Source organism: Camellia sinensis, chromosome 13, assembly GCF_055761805.1.
Source record: "Camellia sinensis isolate YWXY chromosome 13, ASM5576180v1, whole genome shotgun sequence".
In the NCBI taxonomy this organism is placed as follows: domain Eukaryota; kingdom Viridiplantae; phylum Streptophyta; class Magnoliopsida; order Ericales; family Theaceae; genus Camellia; species Camellia sinensis.
In genome coordinates, this window is record NC_138973.1 from 118762057 (window position 1) to 118767615 (window position 5559).

The 5559-nt window shown below is 34.2% G+C and overlaps 1 long non-coding RNA gene across 1 annotated transcript; it reads left to right on the forward strand.

The window, feature by feature from the left end:
- Positions 1 to 2440: 2440 nt before the first annotated feature.
- On the forward strand, positions 2441 to 3408 carry LOC145806405 (uncharacterized). Its single transcript, XR_014349486.1, has 2 exons — positions 2441 to 2645; positions 2867 to 3408. It is a non-coding gene; the product is annotated as an uncharacterized LOC145806405 (long non-coding RNA).
- Positions 3409 to 5559: the final 2151 nt, after the last annotated feature.

Genomic DNA, 5559 nt, shown 5'->3' on the forward strand with positions numbered 1-5559 from the left:
AGACAATATCTTACCAAGGCGCAAGAAGCCAGTCACGTCAGATGTAATATTTTGTTTGGATTTATTTTTTTTAATTTTACGAAAAGTTTGTCTTTTTTGTAAAAAATCAAAAAAAACCCAATGTTCAAACTTCCCAAACACCACCTAACTTCTTTTAAATAATCATTTACAATTGAATAAAAATACTATACAACACGGTTCCTTGGAAAAGTCGTGCCGCCACGGTGGATTCTGAGTACCAAAATTTACAACCATGTTTGAATAATAGAAAATACTATACAACACGGTTTTTTTTTTTTTAGTGTGTATTTAGTTATTATTTTTGTGGGGGTTTAATTATGATATATTAGAGTATTAGTTATAATGGGATTATTACTTATAGTTATATACGTTGTGACTCCTCGTGATTAAGGGTCATCAAATAGTCCACGAATAAAAAATCTGATATTATCTAACATATTTCATGACTCCTCCTAGCCGGCTTAACTATTCAATTCATCCTATCTCATAAAAGATGATTTAGGATTTTGGACAAAGATTTGAAACCTGAACCCGTCCCTGAACCCAGCCCGTACAAGCTATCTTGGATAAATCCAGCCCCGACCATCCCATCAACCCAACTCAAACTATCCTATCCAAAAAATGTTTAATATTATCCAAAAAAAAAATAACACTATTAAATTCAATTTTAATCTATTAAAATTAATAATGTTCCATTTTAAAAAAAAAATTGACAGTCCATATTATCCTTGTAAATTGTAATTTAAAAATAAAAACACACAAAATATAATTTGTGAAAATTGAATTTTACAGTGGCCGGTGATATCTTCTTAACTCTCAACTTTTTACATATGATATTGTCATAATTCGTTAATTTGTTGAATTTATACTTTAATTTGATTGTTTTAATAGTATTAATTAATTTGATCATATGAATTATTAAAAAATAAAAAATAAATGTGTAAAACTTAATAATATAAGCCTAATAAAAACTGTATAACCCGGTTCAGTTTGATTTAGCGCATAAAATTTGGGCTTACGGGTGGGTCGTGGTTTTAATTTTTTTTAAATAAGTCCAGCCCGTACCAGGCCGTTGACTGATCAAAATCTGAAAAACCCATTAATATATGGGAAGTAGACACAAAAGTTACGGGCTAGGTAAGCCTTGCCGGTAACCGCCACATCTTCTTCGATCGGTGATTTGGTACATGATTTTTCTTTACTCTTTTTCTGGTATCTCTTTCTCTTATTCTCTGTTTTGGTATGGTGACGAAAATTAGTGAAGAAAACAAATTTCGTCACTAAATAAGAATAATCTATGAGGAATTATAAATTTTGTCACGTATAATAAAAAAATAAAAATAATAGGTGACGAAATTTATTTCCATCAATAAATACTTACTTTTAAGTGAGAAAAAAAATAAGTTTCGTCATCTAAATTTTTCCTACTATTTTTTTTTTTTATAGTGCCAAAATTTTGAACCTTTTGGTGAGAATTTTTTTTTTCAACAATTAAAAAATTATTAATGAGGAATATATTTGCGTCACCAATAATCTAATTTTTTTTTTTGAAAAACTTTATTTTAAATATTTTAAGACCATTTAGTGAGAAATATATTTTCGTCACTAATAATTTTTAATATTCGTAGGCCTTTTAGTGAAAAAATTATTTTATCACTAATTTTGAAAAAAGAATTTTGGCATATTAAGCGGTAATGAAAAAAAAAAGTCTATTATTTTTCCCTCCCTCCCTCTTTTTTTTTTTTTTTTTGGGATCAGTTTTCCTAGATTATTTTTCCCTCTTTTTTTTTTTTTTTTTTGGGGACCAGTCTTCATATCAGTCCTTATCTCTATCTGCCTCTCCCTCTCAAAACAAAACAGAAGTGTTGTGTGTTTTGTTTAGTGACGAATCAGGTTTCCTATCAATCTCTATCTGTCTTCCTTGTAATTTTCCCTAAAATATTTTATGTTGAAGCATGGTGTGTTTGGTTTGCTTTGGAGAGAGCGATTTTCAAAAAAAAGTTTTGAGGAGAGAGTTTAGAAATTTTTTAGGTTTGTTTGGTTGTATATTTTGAAAGTAGTTTTGGAGTTTAGAATGATTTGATATTTTGTTATAATTGAGTAGATGTGTGTGAGAGAAAAAGTGATTGAGAAGGAGAAAAGAGAAAGAAAAAGTGATTGATTGATGTATAAGAGAGAGAAAGTAATTTTGAAATTTTTTAAAAAAAAATCTCAAACCAAACAATTTTTTAGAAATTTTTTTCCAAAACTCCTCTCTCAAAACTAAACCAAACACATCCTAATGTTTTATTTTACAATAATGTACTAACAAATTAATTTTCGTAGGGGTGGGGTGGGTCTGTGGAGTGGACCCAGCCCCTGCACACAGCCTCACCTTTTTCAACTTCACATCTCTCTCCTTGTCTGTCTCCGTCCATCAGAAACAAATGGAACCGACTTGGGCGATGCAAATGCATTACCACCTGTCACCCGTAAACCCTACCAAATGCAAATCCATAAATACCCTTCTTCCTCTCTTTCTCTCTCTCAAAACCCAAACATCTCTCTCACAATTCCAAAACCAAAAGCTAACCCACTCTCGTCTCTCTCTCATTCCATTCTTATCAGCACCAGAGCTCCAATCGGTACGTTCTCTCTCTCTCCCTCTCTCTTTATTAATCTTCATTTCTTCGTCTTTCTCTTCTCTCGAATCGGTTTCAAATGATGCCATTAACGAGGCTAGGTTAGGGTTTATAGTGATAATAGCTTTGGTCGTTATTGGATTGGTATGTAATAGAAAGTGTTTCGATCTTAGTTTGATGAATACATTTCTTCTGTTCTTGACTATGTCGATGGGGTTCAGCAGTTTGTTGCACTTTAAGCTTCCTAGAAAAAGACCTGAGGTGTTTGTAGAAGACGACGACACTAGTGAAACACAGAGCTTCATCAAGAAGCATCAAATCGGTAGCTTGACCTCCACCACCGCAGCAACGGCGAACGACGGAGACGAGAGCGGCGACGTGAAAAGCAACGCCGGCTTCATAGGGAACATTAACAGCAATAATCACAGCAGCGGCGGCGGTAGCGTCATGCCAGAGATGGCTTTGGGAGATGGAAATCCGCCGGAGATCGACGAGGATCTTCACAGCCGACAGCTCGTTGTGTACGGATACGAGACTATGCGCCAGCATTTCGCCTCTAACATCCTTGTCTCGGGGATGCAAGGCCTTGGCGCCGAAATCCGTATGAAGATTGATTACTTTCTCGAATTGTTCTCCACGAATTTGCTTATTTCATTTGATATTGATTTTTGAACGTGTTTAGTTGTTTTTTTGGTAATTGTAGTGCATAACTATATGGTGAATTTGGTGATTTTTAAATATAGACTAGTTCTCTGTCATTTGATAATGGAGTTGCAATTATAAACTTCATGATAGTTAATGTATTCTTTGATTGCTTGCTTGTTTTTGTTGCCACTCATTAAGAGCTCCTACTTTTGTGTTGTATAGTTGTTACACGTGTTAATGATCATTTTTAACGAGCTATCAGATGGATTCTTAATTTGGAGATCAATTTTCAGTATCAAGTAATCTTGTTTCGTGTTTTGTATTCCTCTTGTTGTGAAGAACCTCGTACTTGCTGGTGTCATGTCTGTGACGTTGCATGATGAAGGGACAGTGGAGTTGTGGGATTTGTTCAACAATTTCATTTTTTCAGAGAGTAATGTTGGTAAGAACAGGGCACTTGCATCTGTTCAGAAGTTGCAAGAGCTCAACAATGTTGTGGTCATTTCTACCTTAACCACAAAGTTGACGGAAGAACAACTTTCTAATTTCCAAGTAATTTACTTTATCTATATTTTATTTCACTGATTCATAAGAAACTTGCTAACTTGCTTATATATATGTATATATTTCTTTTGTGGTAGGAAACTTTGCTATCATTCTTTAATGTACAACAATTGTAACCCGTAGTTTTATGTCTGCAAATGTTGAAAGCCATTTGATCTGGTAATGATCTGTAAGTACTACATTTTGTGATATTTGTTGATATATGAGCTACCCTGCAGCTTTTTTTTTTCAAATGTTATATTAGTTTAGGCCTTGTTGCCTTGATATATTAGAAACTTATCGGTTCTCTTGATTCATATTCCCCTTCATGCTGGTTCAATTCATATTTCGGTTGATACTTAGTGGTCCTTGAACTATCATGTTACTTCAACACGTGCAACTCAAACCACCATGTTCTTTTGTGGGTGCTTTAATATATGGAAGTTGTGTTTTGGCCTTGATTGTTGTTGTCTGCAGACAATGGTTATTGCTCATTGATGGTTGACTCCATATGTGGTAAACTGGAAATTATTATGTTGCCTTGATTCGTATTCCTTGGTGCCTATTGACATATCACTCCTACTAAAACTACCATGCTACCTCAGTATGTGGTTTTTAATATACTATTTGTTGTGTTACATAGTAGCTGATTGCCTCAATTGTTGTGCCGGAAGGAACATAATTTTCTATTGGTGGTGACACTGTCTATGTGGGAGTTTGCTTGTTGCTCAACATGTCTTCTAGCAGGGTGAAGAGTTGAATGAGAATGAGAATGAGAATGAGAAGATGGAATGATTGAATAATTTAAAAATAAAAATAAATAACTAAATAATGTGTTGATCTGCACCCATTCCATGATTTATATGTTTCTTTAGGATAAGTTTGAGAGATTCATTTCAGTTTGAATGCAGAGCTTTCTCCAGCCTTTGTCTCTGCTCATTTTCTTCTTGGTCTTCCTTTGTCTCTTCTTTTTTCTTTTTTCCTTTTTGCCGTTCAAGTGAAATGATGTTGTTTTGAACTACTCCACAGAAATTGCAGAGTGTGGACTCTTGAGGATCCGAACATGTTCTACACAACTGATAAGAACCGAATTCTACAACCACAATGTGATTAGCTCAAGTTAGGTACTTCTCATGATATTATTTGAGGTGCGTATAAACTAGTCCGGACATCGGTCATAAAAAAATATATATATATATATATATTAGGTTTATTAGGTGATAATGCTAGGATAGCACTCTAAAACCAAAGAGTCAAAAAAATCATGAGCATGTTTATAAATAAAAAATAAAAATTCACAATGATTCCTTACCAAAGACGATTTGATCAAGGCTTTTGTTGGGTACAAATTCATAAACAAGAAGGCATTGAGGGGCTTCAATGGTACAACCCAAAGGTCTTACAAGGTTCTTGTGTTGAATTCCACTAATCAAATTTACCTTATTGAAGAAGTCATCGGCCCATTGTCGTGAATCAAATGTACCTCAATGTTACGTTATATTTTGGAGCTATTATATATATTGTACGGGAAAGAAATACACCTTCTCGTATAATCTTGTTGACCAAGTCTGCTCCTCCGTACGTCATCGCTTTATTACTTGAAAACACAAACGTGAGCTAGCCGGCGGGTGTGTGCCGGAAACCTCTCCGATGCCTAAGTCAGCGAACTTGACAAATAGACAAAGCTCTGTGTATTCAGAAAGCAAAATTGTGTGTTACCTCCCCCAAG